This window comes from Lissotriton helveticus, chromosome 7, assembly GCF_964261635.1.
Source record: "Lissotriton helveticus chromosome 7, aLisHel1.1, whole genome shotgun sequence".
NCBI classification, from domain to species: Eukaryota; Metazoa; Chordata; class Amphibia; order Caudata; family Salamandridae; genus Lissotriton; species Lissotriton helveticus.
In genome coordinates this window covers 1,135,816,327-1,135,839,744 of record NC_136068.1, presented here as the reverse complement: position 1 = coordinate 1,135,839,744, position 23,418 = coordinate 1,135,816,327, and positions in this window count along the sequence as shown.

Sequence of the window (23,418 nt, the reverse complement as noted above, 5' to 3'; positions counted from 1 at the left end):
AGCTAATAAAAGATGGGAGAGGTAGCAGGATGAAAGAAATGGTGGTATTGAAAATGATAAAGAGTTGGAGATGTCCAGGGGTGGTGGATTTGATCACAAACTTCCCATCACTATAGTGCCCAAGTACACAATATGCGACCTAATTCGGACATACTATTTATACAGGCTCCCTTGAGACGGTGGAGGTGACGACCTCGAGATAACGCACCTGCGCGCCTTAAGAGGTATCTGGACCTACGCAGCAACCCCGTGCACACGCCTAATCCCTGCTGATGAGCGTTAATGGATGCGAAACACATGTCCAGGGATGGCAAGCACACCAGTGAACACTCTCAAGATTCAACACCCGGGTAGAAGCGCACCCGCTGATACCGACTACATCGACCATCATGCTCCGGGGTCACACGCTGATGGGACGAGCAGTGTGAGACCTCATTCGGACATACTATTTATACAGGCTCCCTTGAGCCGGTGGAGGTGACGACCTCGAGATAACGCACCTGCGTGCCTTAAGAGGTATCTGGACCTACGAATATTTTCGGCAGCCAACGCAGCAACCCCGTGCACACGCCTAATCCCTGCTGATGAGCAATAATGAACGCAAAACACGTGTCCAGGGATGGCAAGCACACCAGTGAACACCCTCAAGATTCAACACTCGGGTAGAAGCGCACCGGCTGATACCGACTACATCGACCATCATGCTCCAGGGTCACACGCTGATGGGACGAGCAATGTGCGACCTCATTCGGACATACTATTTATACAGGCTCCCTTGAGCCAGTGGAGGTGACGACCTCGAGATAACGCACCTGCGCGCCTTAAGAGGTATCTGGACCTACGAATATTTTCGGCAGCCAACGCAGCAACCCCGTGCACACGCCTAATCCCTGCTGATGAGCATTAATGAACGCAAAACACGTGTCCAGGGATGGCAAGCACACCAGTGAACACCCTCAAGATTCAACACTCGGGTAGAAGCGCATCCGCTGATACCGACTACATCGACCATCATGCTCCAGGGTCACACGCTGATGGGACGAGCAGTGTGCGACCTCATTCGGACATACTATTTATACAGGCTCCCTTGAGCCGGTGGAGGTGACGACCTCGAGATAATGCACCTGCGCACCTTAAGAGGTATCTGGACCTACGAATATTTTCGGCAGCCCACGCAGCAACCCCGTGCACACGTCTAATCCCTGATGATGACCGTTAATGAACGCGAAACACGTGTCCAGGGATGGCAAGCACACCAGCGAACACCCTCAAGATTCAACACTCGGGTAGAAGCGCACCCGCTGATACCGACTACATCGACCATCATGCTCCAGGGTTACACGCTGATGGGACGAGCAGTGTGCGACCTCATTCAGACATACTATTTATACAGGCTCCCTTGAGCCGGTGGAGGTGACGACCTCGAGATAACGCACCTGCGCGCCTTAAGAGGTATCTGGACCTACGAATATTTTCGGCAGCCCACGCAGCAACCCCGTGCACACGCCTAATCCCTGCTGATGAGCGTTAATGAACGCGAAACACGTGTCCAGGGATGGCAAGCACACCAGTGAACACCCTCAAGATTCAACACTCGGGTAGAAGCGCACCCGCTGATACCGACTACATCGACCATCATGCCCCGGGGTCACACGCTGATGGGACGAGCAGTGTGCGACCTCATTCGGACATACACAAAGGAGGGTGGCATTGATAAGTGGCTCACAGCCTTTGAGAGGGCCTTTAGAAGGAGTTGGGTCTACTCTAAGTATTGGGATTAACTCCTAGCTGGCAGGAATAGGCTTCTGACCCTGAGGGGGGAGAATGCAGAATTAACCAGCAGATGAAGGCATCCTTAGTCAATAGATTTGGTCTGACTCTAAAGCAGTACAGGGTGAAGTTTAGAGACATCCAGAAAGTGAGTTCAAAATTTGGTAGACTTTGTGGATGTTTCAGTAAAGGCACTAGAAGGCTGGATTGTTGATAACAAAGTGGACACATATGGGGGTTGTATGTATAATTTGTTTTAAGAGAACATATTTTGACTCATTGTGCAAAAGAGAAGTTACATCAGCATCTAGTGGACTCTAATCTGACAGACCCTAGGGACCTGGGGCAAACAGCTGATGAGTGGGTGAGAACATGGGTTTCCATTTAGCACTAACGGGGTGACCAGACAGGTCCCTCCCTAGTGGAAAGCCAAGAGGATAGAAAGTCAAAAACAGAAGGAGTCCTCCAACACCCACAAAAACTGATCAAGGAGGAGGGGGCCAAGCCAACCCAAAATCAAAGGGAGTGGGCATCAGGGAAGGAATGGTAGGTTCTTTGAACCCTCAAAAGTGGTAAGTGCTTTTACTGTAACCAGCCAGCGCACAAAAAGGTAGATGCTGTCTGTGCCTAAAATCTCCTCCCTAAGGGGCCATCCCCAGGGATCACCAGTGCCAGTGTGAGGGTGGTGTCCCAGATAGGCAGGCGGTGGAAGCCACCTTAGTGTCACCGGGTGGGGTGAATATTGCCTCCCTTGCTGCATTACCTCCAAACATGGACAAGTACAGGCAGAGGGCTAAAGTGAATGGGACTGAGGTTGAAGCTATCAGAGACAAAGGGGCTAGTGCAACTATGGTCTTTGATGTGCTGGTGCCTCGAGGGGGTTGCAACCTGGTGGGTTTCACCAGGTGACATATCCAGACAGCACTACAAAAGTCCATCCCATGGCTGTGGTGGCTTTGGCATGGGGAGGTGTGACAGGCCCTATGAAGGTAGCTGTGTCTAAGGTGCTCCTAGTCCAGTTTTTACTAAGCAACGATCTTGAAGCCTCTGAGTTGTAAGAGGTCGAGAGAGGACTCCATGTGAAAATATTGGAGCTCCCTGAGCTCCAATATGAGTGGGTGTGATTAACCCTGGGCGGGCAACTTCGCTACGCCCACGAAGTGGGCGTAGTGTTGCCTACTTCGCCCTTTGCAAAGCAGGCGGAGCAGGCAACACTACGCCCACTTCGTGGGCGTAGCGAAGTTGCCCGCCACCGCTTCCCTCCCGCCCTCCCTAAATGCTTAAATGACATTATAAATGAATTATAAATCCACTTGCCTTGTCCGCCGCGTCCCCGGGGCTCCCTCTCGTCATTGTGCCGCCGGCGCCGCCGTCTTAGATACTAATGCGCATGCGCGGCCGCCCGCGCATGCGCATTTCTCGCGAGAGCCCCACTACGCCCACTACGCCCAGGGTTAGGGATGATGCTGTGACTAGGTCACATACTAACCAGAATAGAAAGGCAGAACACTTGGACCCTGGAACAAAGGGCCAAGCATCCAAGGATAAGGGTACTGGGCCTGGTAAGCCTGCCCAGGGAACTTCAGAGGTGCAGGAAGAATCTAACATGGATGGTGAGGATCTGGTCTATGAGGGAGGGACTCCATTTTTGCCAGAGATGTCAGATTTGGCAAAATTGACAGGAGCAGGTGGACCCTCCAGAGAGAAGTTCAGTAAGGGACAAAGAAACTGCCCCACTCTTGAGAGCTTGAGGCGGATTGCCTCTAAGCAAGAGGAGGAGGATGACAGTGAGTTTCATATAATCTACTGGGAAGATGGACTGCTTCAAAATGAGGCCAGAAACCTAAAGGAGGGGGCCACCATGAGGTTGGTGGTGTCCCAGAAGTAAAGAGTTCATCCAGACTTTGGGTCATGATATCCCCTTGGCAGGACATTTGGGACAGACAAAGACATGGAACCAGTTGGTGAACCATTTCTACTGGCCTCATCTGTCTGAAAAGGCAAAGGAGTTTTGCAGCTCCTGTGTCATCTGTCAGGCCAGTGGCAAGGCAGGAGGCAGGACTAATACTCCCCTAATATCACTGCCAGTGGTTTGAGGTTAATTTGAAAGGGTGGATAGGGACATTGTTGGTCCCCTGGACCCTCCTACTGCATCAGGGAATAGGTATATCTTAGTGGCAGCGGACCATGCCACTAGGTACCCTGAATCAATCCCTCTTAGAACCATAGGTGCTGCTCCAGTGGCTAGAGCACTGCTTGGTGTGCTCAGCATAGTTGGTTTTCCGAACGAGGTAGCATCAGATAGGGGCAGAAACTTTCTGTCCAGCTATCTCACTGCTATGTGGGATGAGTGTGGTGTCAACTACAAGTTCGCCACCCCCTATCACCCACAAACAAATGGTCTAGTTGACAGGTTCAACAAAACCCTGAAGGGTATGATAAATGGTTTGTCAGAGAAACTCAGGAAGAGTTGGGATGGTATCCTCCCATGCCTTAAGTTTGCCTAGTGGGAAGTGCCAAAGAAAGGAGTTGGATTCAGTCCCTTTGAGTTTCTGTTTGGACACCCTGTGAGGGTGCCGTTGTGCTTGTTCAAAGAGTCTTCAGAGAAGCCTCTTAAAGAAGCAAAGGACAATGCGCTTGACTATGTGCTAGGCCTGAGATCTAGAATGGCAGAATACATGTACAAGGCAAGCAGGAAACTGGAGGTCAGCCAGGTACTCATGAAGCATTGGTATGATCAGAAGGCTACCATGACTAAGTATACTCCAGGACAATATGTGTGGGTGTTGGAGCCTGTGCCTCCCAGGGCCATCCATGACAAGTGTAGTGGACCCTTTCCAATCTTAGAAAAGAAGGGTGAGCCTACCTATTTTGTTGACCTTGGCACCCCTCAGGAACCCTCATAGGGTCCTGCATGTGGATAGATTGACACCCCACCATGACAGGGAAGATATGACCATGTTACTGGTCACTGATGAGGGAGTGGAGGAGGAAACTGAACAAGTGCCCGACCTCCTCTCTAATAATGTGCAAGATGGGTCAGTGGAGGGAGTGGTACTCTCTCTCAGGTTGACAGACCAGCAGCACAGAGACTGTAAGCAGGTGCTGGAGCAGGTTGCTGGCCTGTTTACTTTGACCCTAGGCATCACTGAGTGGTGTGTGCACCCCATTGAAACTGGTGACATCTTAACTGTCAAACATAAGCTGTAGAGGTTGTCTGATCATGCAGAGCCAGCATTAAAGCCTAGGTAGCTAAAATGTTGGAAGTTGAGGTGATTGAACCATCTGAAAGTCCATGGACCAGTCCAGTGGTGCTGGTGCCCAAACCTAATCCCCAGGGGGAACCCAATGAGTTAAGGTTCTATTTAGACCACAGAGGAATGAATGCGGTCACGAAGACGATGCTCACTCTGTACCTGGAGCTGATGAGCTCATTGACAGGTTGGGGGCAGCTAAGTACTAGAGTACTTTTGATTTGACTTCAGGTTACTGGAGGATTGCCCCAACGATGGAGCAAAGGAGAGGTCAGCATTCTCCACACCAGAGGGACATTATCAGTTCAAGGTAATGCCCTTTGGCTTACTGAATGCACCTGCCACATTCCAAAGGTTGGTGAACAGGGTCTTGTCTGGTTTGGAACAGTTCAGTGCAGCTTATCTGGATGATACAGCTGTATACAGTTCTATCTGGGGGGACCACGTACGCCACCTAAGGGAAGTGCTTCAGGCCATGCAGCAGGCAGGCCAGACTATTAAGGTAAGTAAGTGCTAAATAGGGCAGAGTTATGTGGTGTACCTTGGCCACCTGGTAGTTGGGGTTCATGTACAGCCTCTCCAAGCCACAATCCAAACTACTTTGGATTGGACAGCTCCTGTTATCCAGACTCAGGTCAGAGCATTCCTTGGACTGACAGGGTATTATAGAAGGTTTGTTCAAAATGATGGGACTATAGTGGAGGCCCTTACAGTACTCACTTCTAAGAAGAGTCCCAAAAATGTGTCAGAAGGCTTTTGACACTGTTCTTAGCCCTACAGCGTGATAGTGGTTTTATTGCCAGTAGTAAATGCATATCTGCCACTACTAATAATCCACTTTCCAACAATATAAAAATATTTGGTCTTAATATTGATAACCCTAAGTTCTATAACAAAGTTACTGCATCCTGGAAATTCAAGCTGCAAATGTATTTAGGTGAGGGGATTGCAAATATTTAGCATATCTCCACCTAGTTAGAACACACAGATTTTCCAGACACTTATCAGTGACATCTAATGCTGTACTTAAAATTATGGAAATGTACTGTCTAGTTGATGCGTGACAGTTGGAGAATATCAGTGATTTAGAGCATACTTTCTATTCTTTGAATTCAAGTGTGAAACTTGGCTTTTGGCTACTACCCCAGTATAACTCTGGTTGGATGAAACACACAGACATATTACCAAGAACTCCTTCCCATTTCTTCCCTAATCATGCTTACCCTGAGGATCCTGGGAAAATCATTGGTCTTATTGCTAGCATTACTGTCTGGGGAACAATCAAACATTATCTTTAAAGCTGAAAAATAATCCACAACTGAGTTTAATTTAGTTCTGAAGTGTCAGTACACTCTGCCTCCAGCCTATCTACCAATCTCACCCATGCCCATACCCCTTCTAGCGAACTCAGATCAGCAAACCTTCACATAGTACATTAGCTTTGGATAATGCCGTGCATATAGCAGGCTGAACTTTCCTTTATCTGGGTATCACATGTGGGTATACTTTTCCTCTGTAGCTGGGAGAAATAGAATCTGAAGAGTGTTGAAAATCCGATTAAGCTGAACAATGGTGATGTTCTTCAAGACCCATGCCAGCATGCTAACTTTAGAGGTGCATATGTGTCATACTTTTTTAGCCATTTATTTGTTATTAATATAGATAACGTCTGAGCATAGGTATTGTTTGGGAAACCTTCATAGTGCTCATACCTGTGGTATGAATTTCTAAGAAAGTGACAGGTTCCTGGTGAGCAGACAGTCACCGTCCCTGGAACAATGATAAATGAGCAACGTAGAACTACTCTCTCCTTGTAGCGATCTGGGGACTAATGAGAAAGGAAAAGAGAGTGAGAGAGATGAACACTGAACTGGTGTTCACTCTCAGGCTGAACTTTGCTTAGGTCGATCCCAGCACTGAACGCCTCACTGACAGGAGTTTACGGATTCACAGACCCAACTGCAATGAAGTGGAAAACCATAGTTGGGTGTGGAGAACGGTTTGGTGGAAGATATCAGTAGTGCAGACTCTGACTTACGGTTTTGGTGATGGATATTGCTGTGTCAAACCCTTTAATGACCAGGAAACCTGGAGGGGATTCCTGGCTGGGTGCCATTGCAAACTAAACTGGACAGGAGCTCAGGAAGCAAGCAGGAGAGAGCGGATACCTGGGTTATCAAAGACAACAATGCAACAGCAGTGAAGAAGAGGAAGGGAATATAGTGAGGCAAAAGAAATGAAAAGGAAATAAAAACACTAAACAACAGGGGCACAATCATGGGTGTAAATTAGCGTGACAAGACGAGAGACACCAACTAGTTGCATGTTGACAGGCAACATGTTAAAAGGCATTGTCTTCATGTTTGTCAATTCCTTCACCAGGTTAGCACCTAGCAGTCTAGTGTTTGGGTATGCAGAGTTTCCACTGACTCTTTCCTATAATCGCTAACTTTGGCTTATCCCATGCTTGATCCCATGTCTCCAATGAAACAGAATCCTAACAGGAAGCGGGGCATTGAAATCTTTTTTTAGGGTGTTGGATGAATCAGAGTTAAAGGTTGTCAACCTTAAAGCACTTTACATCTTCAACAAGGACGCGCAAACGTTGGTTGGCAATGGTCAGAGCCGTATGTTGTTTCTTAATATGGCAGAGGTGGAAATGAAGTAGAAGGATAAGAGGGGGTTGGGTTAAGCAAATTCTGACAGAATGTTGGCTTGGCTACTCAATAGCACTAAGGTGGGTCATTTACACCCTGGGGGTTGTCTGCACCATCGGGACTTTTATGTTAAGTGTGTTTTTTTTCTCCTGAGTCCTCTTTGTCCTTCAGAGACTATGGGTAAATCTTTCAGATAGGAAGGCTACTATAGGTGAATGGCTTTGTGTGCCAAGGAGCACATTTTAAGCTTGATTTTATGCTTAGATTTATCAATTGATGAATCTACGAGGATGCAAAGTGCATAATAACCCACCTTTGTCCAGAATTATAAAGCCAACCAAGAAAGCCTATAACGCCAGGAAATAGATGTTAAGTTATCTGCAAAATGAAACATTTTGTTGGAGAAGAGAAGCAGTATTAAAGTGAACTTCTTCTATCGAAAGAGCAACCACCAAGATGGACATCTTTAAGTGGATGCACAGTAATGCTAAAGAGGCAGAGTGAAGTGTGTGTAGGAATAAAGGGGAAAATTCCTTGTGAAAATATAGAGGGCTTAGAGCATGTATTTCCTGGTGCACCATACAGAGGGCTTTGATTGAAAAGAAATTGAAAACCTGCAACCATTTGAGGAAAAGTATTCAGTTTTTTACAGCCAAAAAGCAAACGGGTAGCTGTATTATAAGCAAACTGGAGCCTGCTCATTATAATGTTTGCTAGGCCCAAATACAGGGTGCAACTATAATCCAGATGCAAAGAGGCGGGATCTTAGATTACTAGGAAAATAAAGTAAAGAAAACTAATTCAGTGTCTTTTTTAGGTGAAGGAAGCAGCTGAAATTGCACATTTAGATCCAGAAAATAAAAGATAGTGCAGATTCAAAGAGCATACCTAGAATTCTTTGTCTCTAGACAAGGAGAAGTGAGAATCTGACTTCGCTAGGTCACATGGCAGATGTCCAGACAAAGAGAGTTCAACCAAACACTGAAACTTCATTTTGTCAGAGTTGATTTTCAGTGATTGGAGGCTAGAGAAGGCCACTGATACCATGCCAGATAGAAAGGTGTCCTGGGTATCTGCAACAGTAACACCTAGCAAGAGAAGGAGTTAAATGTCAAAGGCAAAGGTCCTACTGTGGTCTGCTAGAATGGGCATACAGACAGCACAGATAGATAGTAATAGGGCTTCACAGGCATTAAAGGAGTTGGGGTGGTAGATGAACCCGAGTACTTCGCACAGAAGAGGCATACATTCAAATTGATAATGAGGAAGAGTAAATGGATGGGCCAAATCAACAAGACTGGGTTTTTGTCCATTCCAGAACCCTGAATACTTCTCCCAAACTGCATTCCCTGTGCAGTAGCACAGAGAGTCAAGAGTGTCCGAGGCAGCCGATAGGTCCCAAGATTATTAATATTAATGCAGTGGCACTACCTACATTCAGTGCCAATTCGATGTCATCAAGATCCGCAGTGAGACATGTCTTAGTCCCATGTGCTGGCCTAAATTCAGATTGCGCAAGAACATTGGCGTCAGAGTTCTCACTGAAAGTGGTCTAACTGAGCATGCAGAGGTGTTTCCAAGAGTTTGGCAACTAAAGAAATAAGAGAAATTTGGCAACGGTAATTCAGTTCAAGGGGTCCATGGTTTCTTTCTCAGTGGTATAATGGCAGCTTGTTTACGTTAGGGGAACACAGCAAGAGGACAACATGAAGTTAAGGGGGCATATTACCAAGGGGGGCGATAGGTAATTATCGCCCATTTAGCGGCCGTTTTCGGCCGCTAAGCGGCGATAATTCTATCGCCCTATTAGCAAGCTGTCGCTAACTGATGTTAGCGACAGCTTTTAGGCGATAGCGAGCGGTTTGGGGCCCGCTTTGCATGTCAGCGATGTTTATCGCTAATGACATGCAAAGTGGGCGTACCCAACCAGTTAGCGACTGAAAGCAGTCGCTAACGTCGCTATCGCCTATTAGCAAGGCAGGCGTAGCGATGGAAATATTTCCGCTATCGCCAAAAACCAACGCCTGCTCAGACCAGTTCTTAGCCATGTTATCCAATGGGAGGTGGATAACATGGCTAAGAGCATTTCGTCGCTAATGTGTGAATATCGCTGTATTCTCAGCGATATTCACGCATTTCGCCGCTATCGCTGGATATTTTAGCACAAAGGAGAAAAACATTGCTATTAGCATGTTTTCTCAGCTGACATACCCAGCGATAGGCAGCGATAAAAAAAATCGTCGCTAAGTCTATTTAGCGATAAGTATCGATACTTGTTGGTAATATGCCCCAAGGTTCTAGCAGGTCGTTGACAAGCTATGAGCATGGTTGAGAGTTTGACTGCTCCGTAACAAACGTGACGGACATCCTGTCACGTATTCCAAGTGTATTATTTCCATTGGCTTTTGTAATACCGCAGAGGGGATATCTGTCACCTTTGTTATACAGAACTCGTTTGCCTAATTCTAAATCAGGTCCTATCTTTGCTACTTTCCTAAAGTGGTTGTGGGGACAGTGGTCCAATCGGAAGATAAACCTGACAGCATGCTCAAGGCTACAGACTAGAAGCCACCTCCTCAACCAAAAGGGGATGTAACCAAATTACCTCCGAAAGTACCAGAGGAATGGATCAATGTTGCACCCCATTTTATTCTTACCTTCTTTCCTGGCCCTACTCAATAGCTGGAAGTTTAGTGTAGGCCCTGAGCCTCGCTGTCCCCCACATTGCCTCTATGTCCATGACTTTGCCCAGTTGTCCAGGGAGAATTGTCTTTGCCCTCACAATATGCGGGACAGGGGGAGGACTGGAAGGGCTTGCAGTGGACTTATTCGTTTCTTCAGGTGTAAGCATGTGGAAGAAGAAGAAATAAGACTTGTTTACAGTGGCTATTTCCTGGGTTTAAAAAACAGATGTTTTATGGAGGCAAAACTACATTTCCAATAAAAATAAAACATAATACATACGGTGTATTAGATTGCTACAAAAACATATTATGATTCGTGCAACTTTTACAAAGTGGTTTATTATTTCGGGTCCATAATACACGCATTCCCCCTCTCTATTTATATTAGTACAAATGAGTGTTCTCAACTATAAAGTCACAGCAGTAGTTGTATTTATATTTGGTACTCGTACTACCACTCATACCCACGTAAAGGAACTCGGCAACTCTACATGAGAACCATATTCGTGAATCATAACCACGCATGTTTGTAACACATCTGCAAATCCACGGTATCTGAGGTTTGTACTTGAATCACCGTCCACCTCTGCCTTTTCACAATGCATTTTGGCGCAGAACACGAGCTTGTTTTCTGAATATTTAACGGATTCAAGATCTCTATTTACTGTATATATAGCACCAACAGGAGGGCGATAGTTGATACCAAAGTGCTGTGTAAAATGTCTACATTATTTCTCAAGAGTCACGGCTGCCTGTGTTTTGTTCAAATTGCTGTAATCCATTCATTCAAAATAGCGCAGGAACAACAATGTTTGGCACAGTAGAAAACAGGTGCTCAGATACTGAGAAAGGGTAATTGGAAAAGAAAACGTGCCGATATTATCGGCATCAAATCAAAAATTTCCAAAATAGACATATGGCTACCAATACATAATTCTTAAAATAGTCATGCATCAAGCTTGTTTGAATAATCAAAATGTAACAAATGTGCTGGTGTTGAGCTTCTGAACAGAGAAGCAAAATCATGTTGGGTTGCACACGATATGAAAATTAGCCTGTAATCACTATCCTCGCATACTGTGCTCTCCATTAAGTAACATTTACAGAATATATCGTGACTTCCAGTTGCAGAACTCTAGACTCTTTGAAAAAGTAAGTAATAAAAATGTTGCAGCAACCATGTCTGTACCCCAAGCAGGGTGTTCCAATGCCTTAAGGTGTAGGGGCACTGACACAATTTAGCTTCACTCGTGTCCATACCGCCTGAGCAGGGCTATATATATATATGCAGTGGTGCGTGCAAGATTGCAAAGAAATTCATAAGTCTGCACCCGCATAGTTATAACTTTCTGGTATTCATACAACTTGAAAAAGTGTCCACCGGAAGTCGTTATAAGTCGAAGTTTTCCAGGCGTACTTCGTGAAAGTCCTGAATTCCCCTTGGTGCTGAGATATTCACTGGCGTGATTGCACGTGCTGCACTTGCTAAAATGCCCCCAGGATGCGTTTTTTTGTGCTGCCCCCCTTCCACTATGCAAAGGGACCCACCACTGTACCTGAGAGGTGTAGATCTGTGCCCATTACCTTAGTGCGGAAGGAGTGCTTGCAAATATACACAAACTGACATGTTTGAATGAGGTTGTTTTCCAAACTTTCAAGGTCAACCTCATACTGGAAAATCGACGTCCCTTCCCCCCTGCATGACCTCAAAAACTACACTGCCCTACTTACCTCATTCTCCTCATGGTCCCTCGCCGTGCATGTGAACTTAAAGCATGTGAAGTAAAAGATTCTGCTAAGTAAAAATGCGTAGTAATGGTAAATCGTAGTAGTGGCCACGAAGTAATGGGAGATTACCCTTTCTGGACAGTCCTTGTGTCCAGGCCTCAGCAGGCAGGCAACTCCATTTTGCAAGTCCTCCATTGTGCAGGTCTTTGGCTATGTGCAGCAGCTGGGGAGATGCAGGGCCTGACCACCAACCCTCTTGCGAAGCCCTGTTCCTAAACCTTCAAGGGTGACACTTTTTCAGCTGCGTGCAGATAGAGAAAGGCCACAACTCATGTGTCCAACTCTCCATGGATTACCAACACCCACAATGAACGTGCTTTGGCAAAGCAGGGTTGTCCACAGGGCCTGGCCTCTAACCATTACCTGCACTAAACCCTATGTTGGAAGCCAAGGGCCTTCCGCCCAGCCATCCACAGGTGGCAAACCACTGGTGAACATGGTGTGCAGTGGGCATTAACCTCAGAGCCTGATAGACTGTGGCTAAGACCTACTCATACTCCATGCGACCAATCTTCACATGTGTCCATTGGACAATTGCAGCAGTTGTGCACTGAATACTTTTTTCAAGATTTTTTTGCAGAGTCTGCAAATCGTATGTTGGATTTGCAGTTACTGAAGCAAAGGGGTAGCCAGGATTTGTGAACCCATATAGGAATAGTTAATCTCACGAAAAAAATAATTTCCTGCCAAAACCATCATTAAAAGAAGAAGCTAGGGAACTTGGCCAAGATACAAAGGGAAATGGTATCCCCCTAGTGAGCTCCATTCACCTTCTCGCTATCCTCACATGATCCTGGTGCAATTGGTGCCCATCTGTGCATCCTGCCACTGGCACTGACACCCTGGGGTGGAGAGGTGCTTGCTGACTGTGGATCCGTAGCATGGGCCAGTGAACGAAGCTTGGGCCATGCAGCAGCTGATGTAAGGGGGGTGGTGGAGTTGTGGATCTGTGGTGTCTGTGAGAGGCCTGGACCTGGCTCTCGACACCACACTGGACCAGCATGCTGCACGGCGCGGCAGTTCTGTGGTGGATCGGGAGGATGCCAAGTCTTGGGCCCCCAGAAGTGGGTACACAGCGGTGATGACAGTACCCTGGGCTGTGCGGCAGCTGATGGTCCCCCTATTGCCTCAGTTGGAGTGCAGTGGTGAAGCAGCTTGGAGCAGCGGATGACCCAGAAAATGCTTGCCCTGAGTCTCCCTCCCTGCAATGGAGGCCTAGAGGTGGGAGCCGGGACTTGCAGAGCATGGCACAGCAGCAGAGAGAGCTACACTTGGACAGTGGTGGTGAATTCTGGGAACTGTGGTCCAGATCTGCATCGGTCTGCTAGGGCCTGGTTGACAGAACCATAATGTGGGGTAATGTGGGGGCTCCGGGAGCTCCCTGTACCGGCCAGCTGACTGCCTCTGGCGTACTAGGGATGGGTAATGAGCTGCCGCCCTTGCCTATGGTGGCAGTCCCCCTGAATTGAGCCGCACTCTGTTCTGCCCTACTATGTCTGTAGTGGCCTGCTCTGCACCCCCTTTTGCTTGTGTGGACCCAGCATACACTGCACCACCTCTGCCCTAGATGTCTGAGGTGCCCTGATCCTGCGTGGGGATCACCTCTCCTATGGTTGAGCAGTAATGGGCGTCGTCCCATATGAGGAGTGCATGGCACGTTGTGGATCCTTGTGTATGCCTCTGGACTGCAGAGATGGGCCACACCAGGGCAACCAAGGAATTGGGAAAGGCCCACAGTTGGTTCCGGACAGTACTCACCCTTATCTAGAGGAAACACAGCCTGATGAGGTGGAGCGCCACATGTGGGGCACAGCCACAGACAAACTGGACCATATCTTGGATGCCAGAACTGCCACTATGGAGGCCTTGGAGGAAAATATCGACTGAGTGGCAATCAACATGAACATCTCCCCGATGACTATCGCAAGCTCACTGTCAATGTGAAAATGGCCGAGACTACCATACAAGTTGCAGGCCAGACAAATGACAAGCTAAAAAACATGTAGCAGCCCTTGGTGAGAGGGTGGATCTGTTGGAAAGGTGAGCAAAAGACCTGGATGGGCCAAGCAAATGCGATAATGTGCAGGTGGTGAGCCTACCTGAAGGGGTTGAAGGTAACAACATGGTGAAATACAAAGAGGCCTGGATTCAGACCACAGTGGCCCCCCAGGGACTCTCTCAGTTCTTTGTTCTGGAATGAGCACTCTGGGTGCCAGGGGCACTGCCGCATCTGGTGGTGGTGAGACTGCTAAACTGTAGAGACCGGAACACTCTACTGCATGTGTCCTGCACAGCCGGCGCCCTTCAGGTTGATGATAGGCAGGTCACCATCTTCCCAGACTACACACTGGCCGTCCAGCATAAAAGGGTCAAGTTTGTGGAGGCAAAACAGACTCTCCTTGATTTGGGGGGATTCAGTACATGTAGCTATTTCCTGCCTCCCTTAAGCTCATTGTTGAGGATCGCTCATTGTCTTTTGACACTCCTGAAGAGGTATGGGCCTGGATTGAACAGAATAAGGAGGGGTGTCAGGGGCCTCTCCTTGCCAACTGCAGAGACATAAGTGATGACGCCAGGTGCGGTCTGCAAGTGATTGGCCCACCAGGGCGTAGATAGATCTTTGCAGGGTGACAGCATTGGAGGCCATGAATCACCTCAGCAGTCCGCGTGAGTAACACTGAGGTCTGGAGACTCTGCTTTGTCTAGGGCCATTGGAGGACCCACATGTGACGCCACGTATGGTGGATGATCTCTTGCCTGTTTTTCTCTCCTGGTATTCTTCCCTGTATCTAGCAGCATTCTTGTGAGCCCTGTGTGACTTAGAGATGCTGGCAGACTTTAGCCCTGCATTCATTTTGAGAATGGTAGGACACTGGGCAATGGACTGCCTATAGAGATTGAGACAAGTGGCAGCCTGCTCCCGTCTGTGACCCCACTGGTTGACCATCCCCCGTATATGCCCTATGAAGCATCCTTGCTGTGGGAGCAGAGTTGTATCCAGATTGTTGGATTGTTATGTTTTGGGCACCTGACCATTGTCAGTGCACCCCATAATGGCTAGAGTTGGGGAATGTTTGATCTTGTTTGTTGGGCATCTAAGGTTCAGGTTGTTGCTTACTAAGGGTATGTACATCCTGGTGTTTGAGTTGCTAGTGCTCCTTAGAGTTCTTGCACTAGCAAAGGGGCCCTGCTTGCAGAGTTTGTGAGGGGGTGGCCTGATCACTGTCACACTTACTGTATGGTTTCCCTAACACCTACCTACAATATCCTTACATGAAATGTTAGGGGCATACATACACTGTGCTCATAAGTGCCCCTATATACACCTTATTTAAGGAGGCAGGGGTTGTTTTTGCCCTTCTTCAGGAAACACATTAGGCAGGACTAGAGGACCCTAGTCTGCAGCAGTGGTGGAGGAGCCAGGTGTATGCTACTGGCTTTTCCGCTTTGGCCAGGGGCATGCTCATTTGGATTCCGCCTCTGGTCCTGTTCTTATGCAACTCTCAGAAGAACGTGGAGTTCCTGGATTCCACATTCCCAGGCGTGGTAGTTTTTTTTTCCGTTTGTGCACTTGAGATTTTTTTTGCCTCTCGCTCATTAGAATCTTGGGCTGCTAACAAGTTTGTGGCTGGCGGACATTTTGCGTAGCCAGCAAGTGTGCTTTTGCCATAGGCCTGCATGTGTTCTTTCTGATGGCCATGCCTCTTTCAAGTTGTTGTGACCATATGGCTGGTTGTGTAGCCTTCCAGTGCCCTTTTGCCATTGGCCTGCATGTGTTCTTTGTGGTGGCCATGCCTCCTTGCTGGTTGTTGTTTATTTGTGACCTTGTGGCTGGAGGCGATTTTATGTAGTCAGCCAGTGTGCTATTACCATAGGCCTGCATATGTTCTTTGTTCACCATGCTTTATTGCTCAGTGTTGTTGTTGACAATGTGGCCCTGGCTGGCAGCCATTTTGTGCGTCCAGCCAGTGTGCCTTTGCCATAGGCTTGCATGGAAGGATGAGGTATTTGTTTAATAATATGCTTGAGGATAATTTTCACTTATGATTATATATTTTTCAATTCACATTCTTTTCTTTTTATTTTTTATAATTTTCATTAAATCTTTTCAATTAAATAGTTTTTTAAAAATAACTGTACATTTTTTTCTTTTCCTTTTTTGGTAATTTTAATTTGTAAAAGTTTAGATTTTTTGTAATTTTTATTATTTAATTGTATTTATATTTCTTTATTGTAATTTTTGGTCCCCATTTTGCCGCAGTCGAGCCATCATCCATCCATCCATCCATCCACTAAAGGTGAACATCCATACAACAGCATTCTGTTTTTTAGGTATATATAAGTCCATTTCCTCCTGGTGAACACCCTGGCTGTGGTGCACTTTATACTCTAGCATCAATAATTGTTTTAAAGATTAGTATTCCATTTACCCATTTAGTTCCCTGAGTGCCACAGGTGTCTCCTTTTAAATATATTGAACATAAAGGAAAGAGCTCGATCATTCTGTATATTGTGTGTTATTTTCTAATGGGGAATTATGGTATGGTTTGACTTTAAGGTAGTTACCTAAGTTAAAAAAACAAGCACACTAATATTGCCTTTGTCTTTACTAATTGAAACTGCAAACAATGCCAGGACTCACACTTAGGTTTGCCTGCTTGTTTGCTGTTAAGTGCACAAGAGAAAAGACATCCCCCTCAGTACTGTCAAACAGAAGGCCTGTGCAGATACACATCAGTCCTATAATCACTTTCAGTTGGGCAGCTTTGTGCAACTGCCAACTGAGAGCCTTAAGAAGATGGCCCCAACAAAAGATTCTGTCAAGAAAATGTCCAGTTAGAAGATGCAACTTTGCACCACTGGTGTGCCGGTCAGAAGCTCTTTCAGCAAATTTGTTCCTGCCGCACCTGCCTCTGCGGAGCAAGCTGGCAGCAGCACTCCTGCATTAACAGCACCATACCAACCTAAGCCTAGGACCATTTTCCTGATGTTGGAGAAGGTTGAGCTTCTTTCCGAGCAAGAGCCTCCTCTTTTAGAATCATTGGCTCCCAGATCTCCAGCAAGGAAAAGGAAGGGTACTGCTCCACCATCTTCTCCAAGCATCACTTCTGATGATGATGATAGGGACATGGAGTGGACCCTAGCAGAGTTCAGGAGACAACAGGAGAGGCAAAGGAAAAGAAAAGTTCCTGAAAGACTTAGGACCTTATTATGAATTTGTGGGTCCGATGGACTGCCAGACCAATAGTGGCAGTGTGCCTTCCGCTGCACCGTTTTTCCAACTGCCTGAATACATGTAGGGAGATCAGACCACCATGAGACTGCTGCTGCCGCCAGAGATCTGTGACCCCTGGCTGTCTTGCAGGCAATGGTCTGAGGCCCCTAATATGCTGTTTGTGCACCTGCGGCATCACCAAGCATATTAGGAGTTTCCTCAGTGCCACATTTTTCATGGCAGTGAGTCTGCCATGAAAAGTGTGGCAGTGAGAATGCATAGGGGGCCCCACAGGGCCTCCTGTTGCCTCTCACCAGGGAATGCATGCAGGGGGACACATGGTGTGCCTCCCTGTATGCTTACATCCCCAGTTCCTGCAAGGCCTGGAACAGCCAGCCTATGCCCTGCAGGAACTGCCTTTGATGCTCCCATTGCGGTGCCTTTTTCATTGGCACTGCAATAGGACCACCAAAGAATTGCCCGCCAGAGACAAAAAAGTCGTAATCTGGTGTGCAGCTTATTATGACTTTGGTGGTCTTGGAGTGGGGCTGCTGCATGGTGGCATGCTACAAGATCGCCAAAGTCATAATAAGGCCCTTAGATTTACGGAAGGAGATGATGAGGAGGACAATGACAATGAGGCAGTCATTGTGAAAGGTGACACAGAGGAGTCTGATATTGCTATTCATCTTGCTCCGATGGATGTGGCACAGGTAGCACCATCACCAGCTCCCATATTTGCGTAGCCCCAGCTGAGACCTGCACCCACCCCTACCTAAAGAGAAGCAGAGAGTAAATCAATGACACACCCACATACTTCCACCAGTTCTTCTTTAGTTATTGGCAGTGGCACTGTAAAAATGATTTCTCCCCAGTTTGAAGCTTTTTGATGGTTGGCATTGCAGTATGCAGCATTTGCAACACAAATGTTCCTTGAGGTAAGTCTGGTACGATTATGGTACTAGAGGCCAAATGACCCATATGAAAAAACACCACACAATCAAGTGGGAGGAGCACCTTAAACAAATTGCTGAACGTTGTCGTGGTTAGGAGAACATTAGCTACAATGCAAATTACTGTGGGAGATGATGATGAGGAAGAAGAGGGTGACATTGTCACGCAAAGGAATCCTGTCCCCAGGAGTACACCAGCAGAATCACCCACCTCTGTGACTTCACAATGGCACAATACTCGGAGTGAAATGGAGCCACCATGCCATACAGTGACTACCCCACCACGAAGCACATTGAGTCTACCACCACCAAAAAAAAAGAAAATCCAGGCTACTATTATGGGCATGTTTATGTAGAAACCACCTAACCGCACATTTGTGCAAAGGCAAATGGCAACTTTTTTAGCACCTGACCTCTTCCCTTTTTCTTTTGTGGAAGGAGTGAGAGTCTTAGAATTTGTGGCAGCCGTCTGCCCGAAATGGAAGGCACTAAATTGGACCTCTTTTGCCAGAGTTGCTGTTCCAGTGCTGCATCACTATGTGCTGCAGTTGGTTGGACAAGCTTTGCAGCAACCTTCCCATCCACCTGATGACATGCTTTGCCCACCATCCCCCTGACAACAGACATGTGGACAAGTTGTCAGGTAACTGATTACATGTGCATCATTGCACACTGGATCTCTTTTGCGAGGATAAAGCAAAAGATATATGCAGGTCTTGGCCCTTAAGAAAGTTTTAGGAGTGTTCGGTGGCATGCAACAATGGCCATGTTTGCCATGTAGAAATCACATACAGCTGTAAACACCCTGGAGGAATTTAACAACAAGGTGTATGAATGGCTGTGACCCAGAGGTCTCAGACTTGGATTTGTTGCCACAGACAATAGCAGTAACATAGGCAAGGCCATGTCAGGCATAGGCAATTTGTAGGACCCTGTGTTTGGCCCATTGCATTAACCTTGTGGTGCAAGACTTCCTAACAAAAGAATTCCTAGCTAGCAAGGTACTGACCACCTGCAGAATAATCTTCACTGATTTCAGCCATTCTCTTTAAGCCCGGAAGCAGTTGGGGATTATTCCCCGTAATAATAGGACTCCAGTTGAAGTCCTGATACAGGAAGACCCAACATGTTGGAATTTGACATATTACATGTTGCAGTGTCTGTTTGAGCAGAACAAACCCATCAATGACTATTTCACTCTAAGAGGAGGGAATGCATTTGGGAAAGCTATGACCATGGATGCAGACAAATGGGGCCTAGTAAAATGCCTGGCACAGATGCGACTCACTTTTGAGGTATTCAGCCAAGAAGTTAGCAAGGCGGACTGTACGATGGGCCAAGCTATCCTGTAGTTCACCCTCCTGCAGGACCATGTAAAGAAGGTGTCTGAAAGGTTGACCCCCACAGGTGTGAATGAATACACAGAAGTCAAAGCCTTGCTTGAGAGCTTACTCCTTTGCTTGGCTTGTAATACAAGGCTGCAACATGAAATTCTCATTGCAACTCAAAGATTGTATGACACAGCTAATTACACATGTGTTCTAGGGTGGAAGACCACCAGATTTCTGGTCAAAGGCAAAAATCGTGATCTTCCTTTGAAAAAACATAAACCACCATGTGAATCTGGCACTAATCAACAGTAATAGTAGGATCTACTAAAGAATCCGTGCAACCTGCATGGCTTCGATTATCCATAAGGTTATTTCCATCTGGCAGCATGAATTTATCCCCGTGAGGGGGACAGACCACATAAGGAGGGTTATCTCACTCCTAGATTCTACCTGCATTTCCATGGACCCAATGGCACTAATTCTGCTAGATGCAGAAAAGGCCTTTGACATGGTCTCCTGGTCTTTTCTATGGGAGACCTTGTCAAGGGGGGGAATTGGAGAAGGGCTATTGCAGGTTATTAAAATGCTTTATTTCCATCCTACAGCAAGTTTATTTGTTAACAGAGCACTTACACATCCATTTAAAATAACAAGAGGCACCCGACAGGGATGCCCAAGCTCTTTGCAATCTATATCAGCCCTTTTCTTCGACAACTACAAAATAATAACGTTATCAGACCCATTATAACACATGGCTGGGAAACCAACATCTTGGCATATACCTATGGCATTGCCCTTGTGATCCACGACCCTGATACTGCCATAGCCAAAATCGAAGAAGAAGCAGCGACGTACGGGACATTCTTGGGGTGTACTCTTAATCGTGGAAAAACACAAATAGTGGGCAATGTGAACTCAACAATCAATGACATCAGAGTAGTAAAAAATGCAATCTACTTCGGGATTGACATATCAGCAAATACAGATAACATTGTTAAAGATAATATCGATCCCATTTACCTTCAAACAGGACCTGGCGAGACTGCATATTCTCCATCTATCTATTATTTGTAGATGCTACATTATTAAAATGCTATTTTTCCCCAAGTTTTTATATCTTCTGCGGTCAATCCCGCTGGAATTCACTGCTGATTGCCTGAAGAAAATAAAAGATCTGTTTTCTTAATTCATTTGGGCTTACCCTAAGCCAAGAAGAGCATATACATTCCTCACTTTACCTATGGAAAGGGGGTATTGGCCCTATCAAATATAAGACTTGACTTCTACACTACTACACAATTTAGTTCTAATACAAGAGAAGCCAAAAGACAGGGCAACTGAAGAAGTTCTGACCCCCTTAGAACTTATACTGGGGGCAAAAGCATGGGAATGGATGTGGTGATAACTAAATGACAACCACTAGATAAAAGTCTGTTTTAAAACACTACAAGGGGGGGTTAGAATCTGGAAGTCAACTTGAAGATTGATAGGAATGTATTGGTTCAATTTTTACACACCACTTTGCATTAACTCAAATCTGCCAGAAATTTTTAATGGCTCAATAATCAAAAGGTAGGGCGAGATGGGGGCTGACAAAACATGGAGCTTTTTTCTCTCCCCTTGGTCTTTGTTCTTTTGAAAATCTTAAGAATGGTTTGAGATAGATCGAAGGGACTTCTGCAAATATCTGCAAATAAGGGACTTAATACACAAAAAAAGGTGGCGGACAAATAGGATTCGCTAACAATGACATAATTGATAAACTGAAAGAAAATAGAGATCCATCTATGCAAGTAGTTTATAACTTTTTTAACTCACTGATAAAAGATAATATTGATGAACAGGCACTAAGGTGGAAAGAGGAAATTCAGGGCTCGGAAGACCTATTCTTTTACTCAATTAAATTGGCACAGAGTATCTTAATTCCGGCCCAGCTACAGGCACGGTACTACATAACTTATTTTTCGCTATATTATACTCTGAACAAAATTCCCAAATGGGATACGGGGAGAGGAACATTATGCCCCCAGTGTGCATTATATCTGGCAGATTTGATTCATATCTTTGCTTCTTGTGACGCACTTAGCAAGCTAAAGCAAGAGATCACCAATTTCTTTAAGGAGGCCCAAGGACTAGATTGCTTACTCTCTCCATACCTGATAGGGCTTGGGGTAGGTCAGCACACGCACGGGATACATGGAGTGGAATTTGTGTTTATTGGTATGGCGATTTTACGTTTATGTTTAGCTTCTGCATGGTTAGATCCCAATCCCCCCAGATTCCAACAGTGGCTGTCCCGCCTGTTTTTTTTTTTTGCAGAGTTTTATATAGCGCGAACTAGAACCAAACCGAATCAGTTATCAGAGCGCTTTACATAGCACCAGTTACGTTACATGAGGACACACTTTCATTTTTTAGGCACGGGGAGATTAAGTGATTTGCCCAGAATCACAGGGGGTTTTTGGCGTCGTTACCGAGACTCGAACCCAGATCCCCAGGTCCGAGGTCAAGCTCCCTAGCCGTTAGGCCAACCCTATGCAAGGAAGGGAATATGGCTAGATAGATAGAGAAAAATGAGTCACTTATAAAGAGGAAACCAACTTAGTAAGGACACTAAGGACAACAGAGTGAGGCCAACTCCCCCGTGATGGCTGGGTGGCCATTGAGGGGGGGAGGAGAAGATAAAGTAAAAGAAAATGCATAATTGTTTTGTGTTAAAAAATTTCAATGGATGTTTAAACTGCCTTATAGTATGCAACCCTTTTTTTAAATGAAATACAGTACAAAAATATGCTGCCCACTTCCATTCCTTTTACTGAAGGGGATGTTTCAAAATACAAGAGATGGATTTTAGAGCCAGCCAGACACCTGGAAGAAGAATGGCTAGAACTTAGAGTCCCATCCTGCATTCCTGTAGTGCCACCTTCAACTTCAAGAGAGGGCAGTCTTGTCTCACAGCAGCCAACAACACTATCAACCAGAACACTTGCAACAACAGCAACAGAAAGATCGGACCCAAACTCTGCATTGTATTGGTTTCAATCAGCAGGTCTCAAGTTCAGTGCAGAGATGATGACAAAACAGGTTGAGCAAGAGGCAGCACCATTAACCATCCACAGGATTTGCCAGTAGTATCTGGATGACCAAAAAGAGGTCTATGTGGACCAAAATCTATTGATGTATTGATATGGGAAGATACACCAATGTAATCACACAAGGGGGCTAGAGAAGATTTAAGGACCTGTGTGGGCCAACTCCCCACTCTTTACACATATCACAAATAAGGCCACGGGTCCGTAGTCAACGGGAGGTCATGCAATTGCCTGGGTGTACTCTTCCAGACAAAGGGGGGATTTCCCTTTTAACGACAGTTCCCCTCACACATAGGAGGTGTCATGTTTCATCATAGCGTGCCTCCTCGCGTGAGCCTGGTGTGTTTAGAAAAGGTGCAGTGCTGTAATGTGAGTGGTTAAAATGGCTACGGGCATAGCTATGCTGCAACTTTATTCTGCTACCCGGTGTCAGGATGAAAAACAGAAAATAGCTGGTAACGCAGGTGGCGTCATTAGAGGCATCTGTGTCAGTGCTAGACCAACATGTTTGGACCAAGGGACCTAAAGTAGTGTTACAGCCTTCTTCAGGGTCAATAGTTCAGCTACTGCAATGCATTTGCGTAAAGAGCGTGAAAGAACATGGGAAAACAAGTGCGTAAATAATGGTATTATACTGAACCAGTGAATTGGCTGTCCAGTATGTTCAACGCACA